General features: G+C 45.5%; 1 protein-coding gene across 3 annotated transcripts in view; it reads left to right on the top strand.

Moving 5' to 3' along the window:
• The window catches only part of CCBE1 (collagen and calcium binding EGF domains 1), a 134,333-nt gene that overhangs the window by 47,203 nt on the left and 66,473 nt on the right, over nt 1-20,657 (top strand). The window contains exon 1 of one of the 3 annotated variants that reach the window (XM_077346908.1): nt 56-572. The exons of 1 other annotated variant lie outside the window; for it this stretch is intronic. The gene's annotated coding sequence lies outside the window, so the exon portion shown is untranslated. Of the gene's footprint in view, nt 1-55; nt 573-3,494; nt 3,661-20,657 lie in introns of those variants that run through there. One more of the 3 variants, XM_077346909.1, reaches the window with a different exon arrangement.

Raw genomic sequence — 20,657 nt, 5'->3', positions numbered from 1 at the left:
CTCTACCTAAGACACACATACCTTGGGAAATACACCCCTGATTATCTGTTCTAACTAAGCTGAGTTCCAACTTCTCTTTCTTAGGTTTCACCTCACACTTTGGCTTAATTTGAGAGCCAACATCTGTGTACCAAAATTCTTTCTCTACCACATGACTGCTCATGTTGACCAGACATGGTGTGGTTAGCTCTGATCCAACATCTCTGTCTTTTCACTAAAGAATCTCCTCAAAGGTGTGTTCTAATTTCAAGTCTGTAAGACTTTCTCTCTCTGACCAATCTCAAACGCAACTTTGACTGAACAAAACTAATTTCCCTCCAGCCTACAGCCAGTATAATAGCTCCCACTCAGCTGTGGCTAGCCAATCACAGGCCTCAGAGCCTGTCTTCAGCCCTGACTCTTATCTGCTAATGAGGCTTGTTAACTTCTCATTACCCACAGCTGTTGTTTCATCACTCAGAACCTCCTTTTCCAGGTGCTGTCTGTCACAACGGCCTTTCCTGGGGATTCTTCATTTTCTAGCCATGTGCAAATCAAATCCAGAGGCAGAACAGGATATATCTCCTAAGCAGGTACTTGTTCACCTAGGCATTTGGAACTGCTTCTGCTGGGCTATTTTAAAAGGGTTGTTTAAAAAGCAACATCACTTCTGTTTCCTTCTACTGGTTGCAGCAAATGTATTTGGACTAAGGACAGACATTTGCCACGGTGGCACAACTCATATCAGACTTGCAGACTGTCAGGTCACCTAATCATTGTGTTGATCGGTTGCAAAAGAGCTTTGCTCCCTGGAAACCTGGGTCATATGGAAGCAATCCTTAACGTTGTCACCCAGCAGTGTCTCTGCCTAAGAAGGAATGCACAAGCGTGTGGAATGATTTGGATTCCTCAGTGTTGGTTTGCATCATTCTGGGTACGTGTCTGCATATCTCTTTCCAAAAAGTTATACTCATAGTAGGGCAAAGTTTGAGTCCAACAGTACCTCTAAGACCCACAAAGTTTTTTCAGGGGTTGAGCTTTCCTGTGCAACACACTTCTTCAGATACAATGGAGAATATCTGGAGAAGTGTGCTTGCACAGAAAAGCTTAGACCTTGAATACAACCCTGTTGGTTTTAAAAGGGCCCCTGGACTCAAACTTTGCTGCTGCTTCAGACCAACACAGCACCCTGCCTGGCCCTACTCCTTGTGTGACACTGTTAATATGCATGCTGTGCCAGAAAGATTCTGCCCATGTAGGCTGCTTGCTTTTCATTTCACTTTTCCTTCATCTGCTGAACTACTTTTCCTGCCCTCTACGCATGCCAGCCTTCAGGGGGAACCTGGAGATCCCCAGGAATTATGACTCATCTCCATCAGTTCCTCTGGAGAAAACGGGGGCTTTTCTGCATGCAGTAAACATAGTGAAATGCTTACCTTGTGAAGTTTCTGTATTCTGGCTGCTCTGCATGACGTCGCCAACCTTCCGCATCTGGCCAACAAACAGCTCGCTACATCCACCGTTTTAAAGTGCTAGTTGGGGAATCGCTTAAAGTGGATTCACCAAACTAAAAGCGCTTTCTCCCAGCGGACAACCAGCAGGCCACCAGCACAAGAAATATATGGAGGCGAAGAAGTGCTACCTCCTCCAGTGTCCCGCCCTTGCACCTGCCTCCCTCTCCCATCTTCCGGAGGATGGGAAGTGCTTTTTAAAAATGGAGAACCAGCTGGAGCAACTAATAGGCGGACATGCACCTTGGCTGAGATTGTCTTTGCCTCTATGAATATGCAGAGAAGCATTTAAATGAATACATATTTACAAAAAAACAAAACAAAACAGCAATTGCCGGAAGTTCATCAGTCAATCAGCCATGCCGGGAGAGGATTGGCTGGCCAAGGTGATTGACACTGGCAGGCAGGCCAAAGCACAACAAGACTACAGCAGGAAAAGCAGCCAGAAACATGCGAGGCAACTCGAGAAGTGTGGAGTGCCCATGAGTCAGGATTATTTCTTGTGCTTTTAAATACAGCAGGCTTCACGCTACAATGCCCAATGTGCAGAAAAGCACTGGATGTTTTGGATTGTGGACTCCCCCAGCATTGTACCCCACCGAAGTCTGTGTCCTTTTCGGGCTACAATTCCAAATCTGGAGCAGGCAACCCTCCTTCGCCAATCTCTCACTGGTAGCCAATGGTAATGTGGCAAACTTACTGCCATCCTTTGATCATTCAGAAGCGTTGCCCTTTAAAAGTGCTTTATGAAGTCAGCGCTACAGCATCCAGCATATTTTAGACGATGTGAAGCTGGCACAGAACACTGATGGGTATTGTAAAGTTGGTTAGGAGGTAGAGAGAAAAATCCTTAAAACTAGAATCATCTTTCACTTTTGCTCTTAACATTTGGGGTTATGGCACATGGGATCTCTCACACGCTGTGGAGGAAGGCTGGATTTCACCAAGGCAGACCTCCTTCAGTGAGAGCCCAAACTTCAGGCTTTGCTTTATTGGCCAAGGTGACAGCTGTCAAAATACCAGCTGGCAAACTGCTGAACAGATTGATTCCAGAAGTGCACATGCAAACCGTGCAGGAAAAATAAAGGGAGCAAGGATTTATTTATCATAAGGCAGAGTTACACACAGGAAGCATAATATTAAATATGCAACCAAGTGGATATAACTGTTATGCAGACTGATCGGGCAATCTCTCTAAATATTAGTATCTAAACTTTCAACCCACTCCATTGCAGCTGGGGAGAGTACAATGCTCCATCACATCTCCCTGGGAAGTGTGAAATTCACACTCTGGTGACAGATGGAGAATTGTTTGGTGGGCTGCACACATCATGCGATCGAAGTCACTAGAAAAATCATTAGTGCTCAGCATGGTCAGCTGACCAAGGAAACATGGCCGCCAAAGGATCCGCTGGCTCGACACGATCAAACCTGATACAGGGATGACCATGAACCAACTAAAAGAAGCAGTCAGAGACAGGGGCGCATGGCAAAGACTTTCCTATAGAATCACCGAGGGTTGGACACGACTGAACGGATAACATCATCATCACCTCAATCACATTCAGGGCTGGTATTTTGCCCCATTTAAGCAACCAGTCTGCACAACTGCCAAAACCAGTTCATATTTTATTAACAATCTTCCAGACTTTATAAGGCAAGTCAGCTCCTGCAGGCACCTGGCTGGCATTTCCCATGTCATAGACATCAGGTGGGACTGATTCCATCCCTGCTTGCAACCATTCATTCCTAGTACAATGCTCCTTTCCCCCTGGGGTTGTCACCACCTGCCATCTTGCTCACCTGCTGCTAGAATTGGAAGGGAGAGAGTAATTTTGCCCAAGGCTCCCAAATCCCCGACTGTAAATCTATACTGCATTCAGCATCCTTTTTGCTCCTTGGCCTTTGCATGAGCCTCCTTTTACACCTTAGCCCTTCCTTTTAACCACTCCCCTTCCTCTTCATAACCTTTTCCCAGCCCCACCTTCCTCTCCCAGCTGCTCCTCATCTTCTTTCCTCTGAGCCTGTGGCAAGCCCTTCCTGGCCACCAACTCTTCTGGAGTGTTCTTCTAGAGTAAGTGATCCTACAGCCAATTCTTGGGATGCCCAACCCATAAAAGGGGTCACCCTTCCAAGGCCCTTGCTAGGCTATTCTTCAGGACCCATTTAGGTGAGTATGGGACCAGGGTTTGGGTTAATTTCCTAGTGATTGCAGGATTTGTGCAAATCTTATTGCTGGGTGTTGGGACTTTAGTCTGGATAGGCCCCTGTCAGCCGTTTCTTTCTGGATGGGCAATTCTCTATGTTCACAAAGAAGAACATTTTGTCTTTGGAGAAGCAGGGGAGCAATGCGGCTCCATGTAGGTAGCCACTAGGTCAGAGTAGGTTTAATATATCTGCTGATGTTCTCATTGTATTGAGCTGGCAGAGTTGGATGCTGCCTCATTTATCTCTTGTCAAGTAGTTCTGCGAAAGTCTCTCTGATTGATTGTTTCCATGTGCATAGCATAGCCAAGAGATGCTACAGTTGTCTCGCAGCCAAGGAAGGTTGTCATCTTAATAATTATGCTGATTTGCTTGCTTATTGAAATAAGGGCACTGTTCTGTCTTCTATATGTGAGTCTTGTAGCACCTTGGGTAAGGTGACCAGATTGTCCCACTTTTGGAAGGACATCTGGGGATACCTGGCAAATTGTACTGATGTTGACATTAAAAAACGGATATTACGATACTATTTTTGTGTTCTATGCATTCTATGAAACTTTTTGTTGCTCCATATAGACCAAATTTTTAATCAAGAACCCCCCCCCCCCAGTCAATGGTGTCCCGCTTTACCAATGTTAAAATCTGGTCACCTTAACCTTGGGAAGCACTCCTAAGCAGGTCTACATAAAAGTAAATCCCATTTTATTCTATGGGGCTATTTCCAGGAAAGTGTTCTTACTGTAGACCTAAAAGTCTGTAGACCTACTGTAGACCTATTTCAACACATGTTTTCTTGCTGTTACACCCTACTTCATCATGTATATGGAGAATACAGTCATTCTGCAGGTACCAAAGTTACAAACTGGAGTGGGAAGGGAGACTTGGACTAGAGCAGGGGGTTGGACTAGATGGCCTGTATGGCGCCTTCCAACTCTATCATTCTATGACTTGTAGCAGCCTTTGTTTCCTGTTGTAAGGCATTTAGGCATGTAACCCTGTCAAAGGAACCAAAATAGACGTGGTCACACATTGTAGATGAGAAAAGAGACAGGTTGTGGTGGAATTTAGGGAGAGAAACAGACATGCAAATAAGAGGGGCTAAGGCCAGGCCTTTAAACAGACTTGGACAGCCAATGGAGATATGCATGCTGCATCTAGCTCTTATTAATAGCCAAGCCAAACAAAGTTATGGATCTATTCATAGTGGATGAAGACAAACAATAGGACAAATATATTTCCCAAATAGTTATTATTTATTGAGAATATTTCTGTGTCACCCCCTCAGAGTCCTGCTCGAGGCAGATTACAATTTAAAAATACAACATAAAAAGCCATTAAAACACACCGTTGGATGCAAGTAGCATAAAATAAAAGCTCACCATAAAACAGAAGCAGACCATTAAAAATTGACAAGATAGAATGCCTAATTAAAAGCTTTTGGAGAGCCAGCTTGGTGTAGTGGTTAAGAGTGGCAGCTTCTAATCTGGTTTGATTACCAGTTCCTCCATGTGCAGCCAGCTGGGTGACCTGGGGCTTGCCACAGACCTGAATAGAGCTGTTCTGTCAGAGCTCTCTCAGCCCCACTGACCTCACAGGATGCTTGTTGTGAGGAGAGGAAGGGACCTCTCCATTTGAGACCCCTTGGAGCTTTGAAAAGCAGGATATAAAAACCAAGTCTTCTTCTAAAAGGACATGTTTTCACCTGGCACCTAACAGAGTAGAGTAGGTGAGTCTCAAAGGGGAGGGCATGCCCCATAAAAGGCCCTGCTTCTGGTTGCCACCTGCCTCACCTCTGAAGAGGGGGGCCCCCCAAGAACAGGGGTTGAGATACAGAGGTAGAGATTTTGATGCCTCCAAAGGATGACCATCAACTGCCCAGGATTTACTCCATCCTTCAGCTAGTGATAACAGTGCCTGCCAGACTGGGAAGGGGCTGCATGTCAGCTTTTCGCTGCTGAGTTTGGGAAGGGCTAGAGACCTTGGACTGTTTAGTTTAGAAAAAAAACAAGACTAAAGTGGTACTTGATAGAAGTTTATCCATGGTGTGGGGAAAGCTGAGAGAAACCCACCCCCCTCCATGATGCTGTAACTTGGGGGCACCCAATTAAGTTGACGAACAGAAAAACATTCTTTACTAAGTTAGTAATTAACTTGTAGAATTCACAGCTGGGGGATGGGTAGTTACAGCCACAAGCACAGATTAGTTTTAAGAGGGGGTTAGATGGCTATTAGCCATGGTGACAGAGAACAATTTTCCATATGTTGAAGCAGTACATCTCTGGACACCAGTGCTAAAAGGCAGCATCAGGGGCCTGGACATCCATGCCTTATTTTTTGGCTCTCTGAGGAGCAACTGGTTGGCCGCTGTGTGGTACTGGCCCACTGGTCTGATCCAGCAAGGCTCTTCTTGGGTTGGATCCTGACTAAACTGTCCAATGGCAGAATTGAAACTTTTCTGACTCTCACTGCAGCCCAGTTTGATCTCCACAAAAAGCTTTTCTCAAGAGGGGTGTGTGTGTTGAGAAATGTTGTGAAGCGGAATCTGTAACAGGATGGGTGAATTGGGGGGAAATTGCCAATTTAGTCTGGATCCAACCTCTTTTTTCTCTTACGTTCATAATATGCAGTGACGTGACTCCCAAACCCATTTGAAAACATGGCTTAAAATTGTGGGTTTGAGGCCATTCTTAACCAGTGCTTTGGTATTCAGATGTTACATGCAATGACAATCAAAGAAAAACATGGTTCAACAGTATGCCAGTTAGTTAGACCGATTAGTGCTGCCTTCCCAGAAAGGCAGGGGTAGTCAACCTGTGGTCCTCCAGATGTCCGTGGACTACAATTCCCATGAGCCCCTGCCAGCAAATGCTGGCAGGGGCTCATGGGAATTGTAGTCCATGGACATCTGGAGGACCACAGGTTGACTACCCCTGTAGTAAGGTACACTGTGGAAATACCACAGCGCAATGACTCTAGATGTACGTGTAGTTTGTGTGTGTGCTTTCAGAAGCCAGAGCATGCCGTAAGCTGGAAAAGCCGTCCTATGCAAGCCAAAATGATTCTCCTTCAATCCTCACTTAACATATTTCTGAAGTCTTGCCCTTTTTAATTTGAATCATTTTTGAGTGTCTTCCAGCGGTTGAAGGGGATTGGATGCACTTCAAATTCAAATGCTGTGTACCTTTCAAATATATATATATATAGTTTTTCTAAGAACTAAATTAAATTAACAAATACCTTTTTATATGTAGGACCATTAAAGAGATACAGCTTTTGCGATTCGGGCCTCTGGCGAGAACCCAAGAGCTTTCCCCAGTGCTTAAACCCCACCATTCCACGTTTTGTCAAAGCCCTCGTAAAATCTCCAGTGTTTCTGGCTCCGATTTACCAAAAATAGGTTTTTTGTTCTATCGTTTGGCTCTGAAGGACCAAAGCTGTCAGACAACAGGCAAACCTTTCAAACCTGCAGGCCCCTTTCAATGACTTAGACCCATCATAAACTTGGAAGAACTTCTTGAATTTGCAGGCATGCGTCTTCAAGCACTTGCTTAAGTCACCTACGCTTGCGTATTACCCTTCTGTAAATCATTTTTCTCTTCCCAGATGCTTTCATTTTTCATTCTTTGGTTCCTCTCTGGGCCTCTCTGATGCTGCTTGGAAGAGAGTTGGTTTCACTGATGGGTCACTGGGGTTTTCTTGACAGATGAGTGATGAAGCTTGTATTGGCCTCTCACATGACCTCTTGGTGCAGGACTAAGAACACCAGAAGCCTGATGCTGGTCCCTTCACACTGCAGCATGGAACACGAGGGGTTTTTTGGAGGCTGTTGGTATAGTTAATGAGGATAGCAGCTCTTAGTTTGGTTTTATTATTGTATTTATATATATCGCCCTCCCTGAAGGTTCAGGGCAGTCCATATGGAACAAGAATGATACAGGTAACTCAATTTATAATAATAATATAGTGATACAAATAAACAACATTATAAAACTGTAGAACACAGGGGGGAACATTGAATCAACTCGTACTGAAGGCCCAGTGGGTTGGGCAGATCTGCTGTATTTGTCGTAGGAGGAAGGAGGCTCAGGAGCCAATGAGAAGTAGTGATTTAGGTTGACCTCAACCAAATGCCTGGCAGAGGAGCTTCCTTTTGCAGGCCCCACAGAACTGTATACAGCTGTCCCCAACCCCCGGTCCGGGGACTGGTAGCAGTCCATAGATCAGTCAATACCGGGCTGCAGCTCTTCCTCGTCCTCCTCCCCAGCTGCTGCCTCGGGGGCTGCCCTGCCACTCTGCTGCTGGCTCACCTTTGGTGCTCTCCGGCGGCCACCATGGCTGGGGTTCCCCCTTGGTGTTACACTGCACAGCTGCTGCTGGCAGTGCCCCCCAGTGGTTGGTGGGAAGTCAGGAGCTCCGGTGGGAAAGCAAGCGGAGCAGGGGTTCAGGTGGCAGCAACATCCCTCGGCAAAAGACTACCTCCCCCCCCCCCCCGGGCCTCAATAAAATTGACAAGCATTGACCGGTCCCCGGTGGTTGGGGACCACTGGTATACAAGACCTGAGTGACAGGGTTAAGGATGGGACATTTTGGAGGACAAAAAATTGAGTCTAATGGCACCTTTAAGACAAACACAGCTTTATTCATGGTATGAGCTTCTATGTGTGTGCACACTTCCTCAATGGAAAAGGAATTACAAAAGGAGAGAGAAAACTGGTACTCTTATGATTCCTGTTCCATTGTCTGAGGAAGTGTGCATGCACCTGAAAGCTCACGCCTTGAATAAAGCTGTGTTGGGGTTAAAGGTACCATCGGACTCAAATTTTGCTCTGCTTCAGCCCAACACTTGAATCTATCATTTTGGAGAACATTAATTCATAGGGTTGTCATAAGTTGGAAACAACTTGATGGCAGTTAAAACAGACTGTAAGAATTATAGAAATAATTAATGTGAAGCAATTCGATCTCTTACAAAGATTGCAATATAAACACTAAGCATGAGCTTATTACTTATTGTTTAAACTTTTATGATTATGCATTTGTTGTGTAGGTTTTTTTAGTTGATAATTGAATCAATGGTCAGAAATATAATTGAATCAGGGGTCAAAAATATCAAGGCTGAAGCCAGGAAAACAATTACGTTAGGATTTATCTATATCAGGGCTAGTCAAACTGCGGCCTTCCAGATGTCCATGGACTACAATTCCCACGAGCCCCTGCCAGCATTCGCTGGCAGGGGCTCCTGGGAATTGTAGTCCATGGACATCTGGAGGGCCGCAGTTTGACTACCCCTGATCTATGTGATTATTGCACTCTGTGCACAGTGAAAGATCATCCAATGAGAACACATGAAGCTGCCTTGTACCAGATTCGAACTTTTGGTCCATTGAGGTCAGTATTTCGTACTCAGACCAGGAGCAGCTCTCCAGGGTGTCAGGAAGCTTTCCTTCACATCACCTCCTACCTGATCCTTTTAATTGGAGGTTCCAGGGGTTGAACCTGAGACCTTTCTGCATTCCAAGCTGATGCTCTACCACTGAGCCATGGCTGTTCCCTGGAAAGACCTATGTCATAACTATTGACCTAACCTTTTATGCAGGACAGCATTCAGAAAGCAGAAGGCAAGCCCGGTCTGTAATTTCCACTACATTCAGCTTAGGTCTGGCCTAGAGGTGATAGAAGCGAGCTAGGTTGAGCATAAATCCCATTTCTTGAACTTGATATCTGGGCTCAGAGGAGGAGGATGGAAAGGGATGCAGAAAACACCTGCTTTTCCACCAACAGTTGACATAGAAACAGCTGGATTTGGGTCCAGTACCTGCTTTGAGATCAACAAGATATTAAGGGAATGAGCTTTTGAAAGTCAAAGCTTTAGGAGAGTCAAACCATGGTGCTTTTGACTCTTGAAAATGCAAATCTTGTTGGTGCCTAGGGTGGTGCTGGACTCGAATCTAGCTTCTCTACCACAGACCAACCTGGCTACCTTCTGAATTGGGAAGTTTATACTGTTCCCTAGTTATCCCCCTTCACAAGGCAGAACCTAATGATATGGTTCTAGGTTTAAAAAAGACTTTCACCTGGCCCAGTTTCTTGACAGTGGCATGCTTCTTCATTTGCAAACCGTCCTCTGCTCTCCGAAAGTGAAGTTAATCATCAGATGTTTGGCTCAGCAGCTGCCGTCTGCGTACAGTTCAGTAAAGATTCCCTGCTTTGCAGATGTGCCAGCCCCTTCCCCAATTCTGTGGTCTCGAGTACCATCACAGTGGCTCTGCTTTCATTCTTTCCCCCTCTCCCATGTCACAACACACATATATTAGCACACGATTCCGCCTTAACCAAACAGTTCTTGAAACAAACAAACCAAAACCCAGAAAGCCCGGAGGAGAGTCCGTGCCAAACGCTCTGTTAATGTTGAAACCGGTAACCACAATAAAGTTGAGAGAGATTTAGAGTTATGACAACCAAAAGAAAGAGAACTTGGCCACCTCCTAACCAGACAAAAGCAGTGAAATTAACACCACACACAATAACAAAAGAATGTCAGACGTGCACAAAGAGGTTGTGAGTTGCGGTAGCTGGGGGAGCGCTTTCTTTGAACAAATATGTTTTTCTTTGGTTAAAGTTGGAACAGCGGGGCTATGTGCTGTGTATAAGATACACTGTGCACCCTTTCCACTTTCCCTGCTAATGGCTGTCAAATAAAAATAATCCCAGTTCCTTTGGCAGAATGAAGAGCACCCAATATAGACTGTAAGATGCCGTGGATGGAGGGCAAGCCCTGCTTCTGGTGCACTTTGTTGCCTGAGGTTATATGGAACTATCTGTCATCTGCACATAACTATCCATCATGGTTTGACGGCATGGATGGTGTTCTTTAAGAACGAAGCCAGCTAGCAATAGGCCCTTTTCCAGAGAACTTATAAGTTATCTCTAACCAAGCATGACCTGGATAAGTGCTGCTCTGAGCCAGCTGAGTTTGTTAGCTTTTGTGGCGTGACTTTCCCATGCTGGATCCATGCTCCCCTGCAGAAAGCGGGCTCTGCAGGCAGCTTGCTGGAGAATTAAAGCTCTTGTGCAGGATTGAGCCTTCTGCTCCTAGCTGTGTGTGTTTTCTCCAAAGATAAGGATAGAGATGAGAGGGCGTTTGCAGTGCAGAATCACAGGACTGGAATTGGGCTCTCGGGCCTTCTTACATCTAGCAAAAAGGTAAAGGTATCCCCTGTGCAAGCACTAGGTCATGTCTGACCCTTGAGGTGATGCACTCTAGTGTTTTCATGGCAGACTCAATACGGGGTGGTTTGCCAGTGCCTTCCCCAGTCATTACCGTTTACCCCCCAGCAAGCAAGCTGGGTACTAATTTTACCGACCTTGGAAGGATGGAAGGCTGAGTCAACCTTGAGCTGGCTGCTGGGATAGAACTCCCAGCCTCATGGTCAGAGCTTCAGACAGCATGTCAGCTGCTTTACCACCCTTAAAATGATCCCTTTTGTCTTTTAATCCTTAATGCTCATAACCAGCCTTTGACAGTAGAGTCAGTCTGGTTGAAAGGACACACTGAGAGGGAAGATCCATCAGGCTCTGGAAGGGTTTTAGTGCTTCTGCTGATTTTTCCCGCTATAAATGTCTTTTCCACCCTTGAAGGAATGTTACCATGGCTTGTGCAGGTTACCTGAGCAGGTGCCAGCCTGCAAATGAGCAAAAGCAACAGCTGCCTGTACATGTGCCTGCTCCGTTGCAGCTCCCTCCTGGAAGAGCAGCTTGCCTGAGGTCAAAATTGCTCCCCCTTTTTGGCTTTCTGCAAACGATGCAAAACTTTAATTTTGCCAGAAGGCTTTTCTGCACAAGCAATAGGTACAAAAGGCTTCACAAATCTACTTGGATAAATTATTACGGCTGTGATGTTTGCTCTAAGTTGGATCATATGCGATTTTGCACTATTTAACGTCACCCCCTCAGTGTTACCCCACACACAACACACATATATTAGCACAGGGCTGGTCCTGGAGTATTGTGTGCAGTTCTAGAGGCCTCACTTCAAGATGGATGTGGATAAAATTGAAAGGGTACAGAGGAGAGTGACGAGGGTGATCTGGGGCCAAGAGACCAAGCCCTATGAAGATAGGTTGAGGGACTTGGGAATGTTTAGCCTGGAGAAAAGGAGGTTGAGAGGGGACATGATAGCCCTCTTTAAGTATTTGAAAGGTTGTCACGGAGGAGGGCAGGATGCTGTTTCCATTGGCTGCAGAGGAAAGGGCACGCAGTAATGGGTTTAAACTACAATGATATAGGCTAGATATCAGGAAAAAAATTTTCACAGTCAGAGTAGATCAGCAGTGGAATAGGCTGCCTAAGGAGGTGGTGAGCTCCTCCTCACTGGCAGTCTTCAAGCAAAGGTTGAATGCACACTTTTCTTGGATGCTTTGGGTTGATCCTGCATTGAGCAGGGGGTTGGGCTAGATAGCCTGTACGGCCCCTTCCAACTCTATGATTCTATGGTTGAGGCCAGATGTGCTTCCTTGGGGTCAGGGCTCACCAGCCAGTTGGAGCTGGCAGAGCATAACGTTCTTTGAGGAGCATAGGCAGAGAGGCAGTCCTTCGGGTCCCCTTGGCCCATAACACATATGGCCTTGTTTGACCCTTTACTGATTGCCCCACCTTGTTGATTGCATTGACTCACTCTGTGCAATCTGCCTTGAGTCCCAATGAGAAAGGCAGACTGTGAGTCACAAAATGACATCAAACAAACATCAATTTGCTACTGTAAATAGTCGTGGCCTAAATCTGTCCTTCAGTAAAGGCATGATCACTGGGCAAGTGTGCTGTAGCAGTTGAATTAGAGCAAGAGGGACCTGTCCAAATCCTCGTTCTGCTATGTTGCATGCTAAATAAATAACCCTGAGCCCAGTTGTACGTCTCAGCCTCAAGTAGTTTGCTGGGCTGCTGAGAGGATAAAATAAGGAGGAGAGAACCAGGTATATCTCCCTGAGCAACTTGGAGGAAGCTGAAATGAAAACAATGATTATGATTATTTAGATTTTTACTTCCGGAGCCAGCTCATGGCAGGTTACAACAGTCCATTAAAACAGGGGTAGTCAACCTGTGGTCTTCAGATGTCCATGGACTACAATTCCCATGAGAATTGTAGTCCATGGACATCTGGAGGACCACAGGTTGACTACCCCTGGATTAGAAAACCCAATAAAACCCTGTTAAAATTAAAAATAGGACATTAAATTTACAACTTAAGGAGAAACATGGCGGTGTAATCAACTATCCAGATCTACCACTCAAATTAAGGCCTGAACCATAAACCTGGTAGAAGAGCTCAGTCTTACAGGCCTTGCGGTATGCTGAAAGCTCCTGCAGTGCCCACAGCTCTCCCGGGAGCTCACTACATCAGGTGGGGGCCAGGACCAAAAAGGCCCTAGCCGAGGCCAGGTGAGTTTCTCTAGGGCCAAGAACTAGGCTGCATGCGACCTACTATTTCAGGCCTCCTATTAGAAGTAAATTATACTACAAAACTGTGGAAAGATTAATGCCCACCTGCAGTAATCTCCTGGAGTGGGGACCATACGGCTTTATTGATATTTGAACATAATGGTATGTAGATGACAATTACACATGGACCTATATGTTCACAATATTTCTGGTAAGGCCTTGGAGGAGGAGCTGGTTCCATGGCTTAAGTGCCACTCAGTGCTTAACACCCACTCAGGCCACCCTTGAGTGCCTCCTCTTCCAACTGGCTTGCCTGTCTGTCCAGCAGCCAGCCAATCACCTTCCATCCCCCCCTGACCACCCCCTCCTCCTTCCACTTCCTTCTGAGGCTCAGAGGCTGCAGATCCCTGCTACGTGAGAGCTGCCCCTGCTGGTGAGTTCCCTAACAGCTGCCTACATCCTTTCCAGGTCCTGGGGGGGAGGGAGAGACTGTCCGCAGTGTTCTTCCACCCCACCCCTCTAATCTAGCACCCATTGTGTTCTTGAATGCAACGGGCTTGGCCCCTAGTTTATAATATTTTGGAACCTTTTATAGATGCTTATCTTGGCACTGTTGATGTGGTGGTTAAGAGTGGCAGCCTCTAATCTGGAGAACTGGGTTTGATTCCCACTCTTCCACATGCTGCTAGCTTGGTGGCTTTGAGCCAGTCACAGTTCTCTCAGAGCTCTCTCAGCCTTACCTACCTCACTTGTGGGGAGAGGAAAGGAAGGCAATTATGAGCTGCTTTGAGACTCCTCCAGGTGGGGAACAAAAAGAACAGCTCTTCTTCATCTCCTTGTAGTATCACTAGCTTGTTACATTTAAATTTTTTTCTGTTTGGGGGTGATTAAAAAAATTAGAAGCAAACTAATGGGATTGATTTCTACGTAGTGACTGATGTCTAAGCAGTGATTCTAAGGCAATCAAATTCCCTCTCCCTAATTTAATTTTCTTATAGATTCAAGTGAATAGCCCTGTTGGTCTGAAGTAACACAACATAATTTGAATCCAATGGCACCTTTAAGACCAACAATACGCTGTGTTAATTATCTTATGTTCATGTCTGTTTTTAACCTTCCTTGTTGCCATTGTTGATTTCCCCTAATCATCTGGTCATGCTTTGAGCACATTTCTGCTTTGGCTGCTGTTGATAAAACCTCTTTATGTCTCAGGGGGTTGCTCTGACCACTGCTTTAGTGACCAAAGAAGTACATGCAGGTTAACCATGAGTGAAGGCATCTGAGTTTCTCACATCTCACTGCGAATTGCAAGGTAATTACCATGCATTCAAGGCATTCTGAATCATGTAGGTGTCAGAGCAAGGGGGGCCTAAGTCACTGAGCCTTGTTTCCTGATATGCTTCCTAAAAGGGCATTGGGGAATACGCAGGATTCCCTTCCCCTCTAAATGGGATTAGCAGCTGCTGCTGGCTGGGACACCTTCAGTCTATTAATGCTGCTACCGTGGACAGGCTACTGTGTACTCGAGGAAATGGAATGCTTATATTCCAGGTGCTAAAACTTCCCACTTTCTTCTTCCCACGGAAGATTTATGTGTCTCCTGTTACTATTTTTGGTTACGGATGTTATGGGTTTTGCAGAGCTCGTGAGAAAAGACTTGGCTGGCCGACGCTAGGTGAAGGCCTGCTTTGAATAAATAATTTCAGTGTTAATAGCTTTGAGCTGCTACGTGCCAGCCAGGTATATTCTGGAGACTGCGTGCCTCTACATAAGAGTGGGGAACAGGAAGGGTGATCTGAATTAACTGATGGCAGTTGGAACTAGAGGTTATAGCAGCTGTTGGAACTGGAGATGTGCATTTGGGCTGGAGATGTATTTGAGAAATAACTTATCAGTATTCTCCAGGTCTGTTCAAGTCTGCAGATGGTACCTGGGATTTTCAGGGTGGTTGGGAAATGGGTTCTGAAAAATGCAGGAAATATTTAAGACTGATAAGAAATAGAAGCTAGTTTTTTCAGGTGCCCAGGGACTGCCTTTCTTTTCTCCCCCCCCCCCCCCCAGTGTCTTTGTCTTCTGGAGTTTAATGTCCGTTGCCAGGATGGTTTTGCTTTGCTTCTGTCTTTAAAAATTGATTTTGTTGGTCTCGTGTTCCTTACGTGAGCTGCTTCAAGTTGGGTTTGTTTTTGCTGTGGATTCTTGAGTTTGACATTACTGATTCTCAGGTTAGATTCAAATGAGTAGCTGTGTTGGTTTGAAGTAGCACAATAAAATCAGAGTCCAGTAGCACCCTTAAGATCAACAAAGATTTATTCAGGGCATGAGCTTTCGAGGGCAAGCACTCTTGGTTGTACATTGTACATTGGCTCAGATACTCTGATTTCATGTATGATGGGCATGCAAATTGGTCTGATTCAGTTTGGCTCAGATGATAGGGATTTCATTCCCCCAGCAGAGGTGTGGACTAGATGGACAACTGGTCTGATCCAGCAAGGGTCTTCTTCTGTGCAATGTGGATAGCGAGAGAAAGAGGCTTCCATTAACAAGTAAGGGAGGAACAAAAGCAATGAAAACCTCTGTCAAGGTGAAGATATTTGTTTTGTTCTCTCTGCTCAGCCCCAAACTTGAGCCTGTAGCTTGCCAGTCGATCTTCAAGAACCAGCTTGGTATAGGCAAGTTGACTTTACATGGAGTTTGGCTTTGGACTCCGATTGGCTGGGAGATCAGCACAGGGTTTGAGGGGTGTCACGATAGAGGTTTAGAAGAAGAAGTTGGTTCTTATATGCCGCTTTTCCCTACCCAAAGGAGTCTCAAAGTGGCTTACATTCGCCTTCCCTTTCCTCTCCCCACAACAGACACCCTGTGGGGTGGGTGAGGCTGAGAGAGCGCTGATATTACTCCTTGGTCAGAACAGTTTTATCAGTGCCGTGGCGAGCCCAAGGTCACCCAGCTGGCTGCATGTGGGGGAGTGCAGAATCGAACCTGGCATGCCAGATTAGAAGTCCGCACTCCTAACCACTACACCAAACTTTACAAAACTATACATGCGACAGAGAATGTAGAGAAAGAACTATGCTTCTCCCTTTCTCACAGTAAAAGAACTCATGGGCACGCAATGAAAATAATGAGCAGTAGGCTCAGAACAGATAAAAAGGAAGTACTTCTTCCCCTAAAAAGTAATTAACATGTGGAATTCACAGCTGCAGAAAGTGGTGGTGGCTAGACGCAGAGACAATTTCAAGAGGGGATTGGACAGACATACAGAACAGAGATCCCTCAATGGCTGTTAGCCACAAGGTAGACCTGGAACACTCTGTCTATGGCAGGGATGATCTGTGTTCTTGGTGCAGATCCTTAAGGTTGTCTAGATTTGGACTATTCCTACCGGGCTGCTGTCCATTTTGCATAACTCTGATCTCTTGGTTCATATGGAAAATTGAGAAGACATTCTAAAACAGAATGGCACTGTTTCCATATGAGCTTGAACAAGTTACTGCTTTATGTCCCTGTGGCAGGTCACTGACTTCAGAGAGTTGTATAGTGAGACTTCAGAATTAATTGCTGGCAAAAAGTCTTCCAAGTCAGCATATAATCCCCCTCCAAGGGAAAACCTGCTTTTGTAAGAAATTCCCTACAGCCAGCTGGCAAGGTTGAACATACACATCCCTTCCCCTTCCAATACAGTGATGTGCTTTGAAGCCTGAATGAACATTCATTCATTCAGACACAAAAAGAAACACAAAAGGAGAAAGTAAAGGATGTGGAGGGGGGGGAGGTTGAGGAGGGGTTGGGTTGTAGGAGGATGCCTTAGTCAAGGTGAAGATTTAAGCTACGGCTCTTACTGAAAGGCTGAGTGGTTATTTATTAATCTCTCCGGAGGGAGGTAATAAAAGATACTCTATCCTAGCTTGAATAAAAGCAACAGGAGAGATACAAAGGGGCTGTTCCTAGTCCCAGTCCCTTTTTGCTTCTTTGTGGTCCAATGCAGTTTTCTGCTGGAGGGTGCCCAACGAAATGGGTTGTCTGTGGAAGAGATGGGTAGTTTACCTGACCACTTTCCATTCTGTTTGTGCAAGTGTTTTTAAAAAAACCCACTGGTAATCTAAAACTGCTTCATATACTAGAGCTTCTTCCACACATTTCACCTCCTCCACTATGCATGATGCCAGTGCACTACTTACTAAAGCCTAGCCTTTCCTCTTCCAGAACATCAAATTGTTAGATTTATTGTAGACCTCAGTTTTCTTGAAAAGCCACAAGAGGCCTGAATTGCAACAGAAATGACTTTATTTTAGAACTTTTCCACACAGCCCTCTCAACACACTAGCCTGAGCATCTCTGATTGAAGGTATGCTTGGCTCCGTCCATCCATCCATCCATCCATCCCTTTATCCCTTCCTTCCAGTTTTGTGTATGGTTAGGAGTGCGGACTTCTTATCTGGCATGCTGGGTTCGATTCTGCACTCCCCCACATGCAGCCAGCTGGGTGACCTTGGGCTCGCCACAGCACTGATAAAACTGTTCTGACCGGGCAATGATATCAGGGCTCTCTCAGCCTCACCCACCCCACAGGGTGTCTGTTGTGGGGAGAGGAAAGGGAAGGCAACTGTAGGCCGCTTTGAGCCTCCTTCGGGTAGAGAAAAGCGGCATAAAAGAACCAACTCTTCTTCTTCTTCAGTAATATCAGGGCTCTCTCAGCCTCACCCACCCCACAGGGGGTCTGTTGTGGGGAGAGGAAAGGGAAGGCAACTTTAAGCTGCTTTGAGACTCCTTCGGGTAGAGAAAAGCGGCATAAAAGAACCAACTCTTCTTCTTCTTCAGTAATCTCAGGGCTCTCTCAGCCTCACCCACCTCACAGGGTGTCTGTTGTGGGGAGAGAAAAGGGAAGGCAATTGGAAGCCACTTTGAGACTCCTTCAGGTAGAGAAAAACGGCATATAAGAACCAACTCTTCTTCTTCTTCGGTAATATCAGGGCTCTCTCAGCCTCACCCACCCCACAGGGTGTCTGTTGTGGGGAGAGGTACCTTCCTTCCTCCCTCCCTCCCTCCCTTCCCCCTCCTCCTTTCCCCCCTTCCTTCCTTCCTTCCTTCCTTCCTTCCTTCCTTCCTTCCTTCCTTCCTTCCTTCCTTCCTTCATACCCATAAGTCATAACAACTGAATTTAAAAAGGCAATAACACAAATAAATGTGTATCTAACTACAACAGAGGCCTAATGGGCATTGATTTCTTCTTTCAGCGGAAGGCATTATTTAAAGCTCAGAACTGTTGTAACCTTCCTACAGTTAATTACTTGTCCCTCAAGAACAATTCATACATTAGTAACAGGTTAAACATATGTTTATATGGCTGTGATTAATATTTATTATATTTACTTTCAGCTTTTCACTATGATGGACTCCAGGTAGGTAACACTGAAATAATAAACCAAAATACCAGATCTTCAGCTTGGGGGGGAAAGGTAGCTTTTTGTTTACACAGGGGATACCTTTACCTTTACCTTTTACCTCACAAATTTCCTGTTGGGGGAAGGGAAGGTGATTGTAAGCTGCTTTGAGACCACTTTGTAGTAAAATGAGCTTGCTGGGGGGTAAACGGTAATGACTGGGGAAGGCACTGGCAAACCACCCCGTATTGAGTCTGCCATGAAAACGCTGGAGGGCGTCACCCCAAGGGTCAGACATGACCTGGTGCTTGCACAGGGGATACCTTTACCTTTACCTTTTTATAAAACAAAGTTATATAGGAAAGGTACTGTTCTTTTTACCGTCTTAAGCATTTCCCAATTCAGGTGGCTGGTCTAAGAAGATGGGTTTATTTGTAATGTATTTTTACACTGTCCTTAAGTCAGTTCTGATTTGCTTTCCCCTTTTCTTTCCTTTAACTGTACAGAATACATTTAAGACTCATGTTACCAATTGCTTCATCTATGGTAAAAAAATAATATTTTTTTTGCCAGCAATAAATTTGTCCTCAACTGGACGAAACTGAGCAAGATTAAAATGATCTAGGGAGTTACATATTTTGACATTTCTCACATAATATTTCTGGAAGAGGGAATTGGTGTGATATATGATATCATTCCAGGAGCATGACTTGGGGAGTAGGGCCGGCTTACGTTCTTTCGCCTAATGAGAAAGAGCTCATTGGAAACCATTGTCCAAACAACCTCAGGAAAGCCATTGTCCCAAACTGGAAAGAATGCACAATTCCTCTGTGATTAATTGCAACGTGGGAGGGGGTGTGGAGGGAAAGAACTGAAATTAGCCTAAAATTGCAAAAGCCAGTCTGCAGGAACAGGAAATTATGACCCTGTCTCCCCTTTCATTACAGCAAACAAGCCATTTCAGTACCTTAAAAGCCGGGGGAACAACAGGTATGGTAACATTACTGCTGCAGGGAAATGTGGGTTTGTTAATTTACATAAAGGTATCCCCTGTGCAAGCACCGAGTCATGTCTGACTCTTGGGGTGATGCCCTCTAGCGTTTTCATGGCAGACTCAATACAGGGTGGTTTGCCAGTGCCTTCCCCAGTCATTACCGTTCACCCCCCAGCAAGCTGGGTACTCATTTTACCGACCTCGGAAGGATGGAACACTGAGTCAACCTTGAACCGGCTGCTGGGATCGAACTCCCAGCCTCATGGTCACAGCTTCAGACAGCATGTTGGCTGCCTTACCACCCTGTATTTATTTCATTTATACCCTGCCTTTCTCTCTAGTTACTTATTATTTTAGTTTATAACTTGCCCCTCATGGGCCTGTCATCTTGGGGCAGCATACATCATTATGGAAAATATGTCCAATAAACATATACATAATTTTAAATTAACAAATTATTAAAAGCTAACATTAAATGCCTACAGAGCTTTTGCCATACTGGAGAGATGTAGGAAGAGATCTTACCCTGTCAAATATCTTCCCCAGCTTGCCTGTCAAGGAGGCCCATGAAATACCATATGCCTGGCAGAAAAGCTCAGTCTTTCAGGCCCTGTGGAACTGGGCTTACAACTTGCTCCTGTCCTCCATTTCATCCTCACAACAGCTCTATGAGGTTGCTTAGGCCAAGAGAGAGAGAGAAAGAGAGAGAGAGAGTGAATGGCCCGTAGCCGCTCAACAAACTTCCATGGCAGACTGAGGATTTGAACTTGGGTCTCCCAGGTCCAAGTCTGACACTTGATCCACTACACCATGCTGGCTTTGCATGGATGGCAGTCACACCTCTATAGCCTCCATGCAATAACTCTTCTGTAGGAGAAAGTAGGAAGACAACAGCTAGGGCTGGCTTACCCAAAGGAGAAGGATCGGCAGTGAATTAGGGGGGCAGGAGTCAAGAGGCAGCCATAATGTCAAGAGAAAGGCATGTCTTTACCCTTGCATTATTCCTAATACAGCCCATTCTCTATGCAACCTGAGCCTATGTCGACCAATTCTCTGTGCTCACAGCGGTCTGGGGTTCATTATCAGTTCCCTTAGGGATGCCCTCCATGCACTGCAGCACCAAGGATAGCAGAGAACAAGAGTCCCTTCGTC

The sequence above is a fragment of the Paroedura picta genome, chromosome 7 (assembly GCF_049243985.1).
Source record: "Paroedura picta isolate Pp20150507F chromosome 7, Ppicta_v3.0, whole genome shotgun sequence".
In the NCBI taxonomy this organism is placed as follows: Eukaryota; Metazoa; Chordata; class Lepidosauria; order Squamata; family Gekkonidae; genus Paroedura; species Paroedura picta.
Note: the sequence above shows the minus strand (reverse complement) of the source record. Positions and strands in the feature narration are given on the sequence as shown.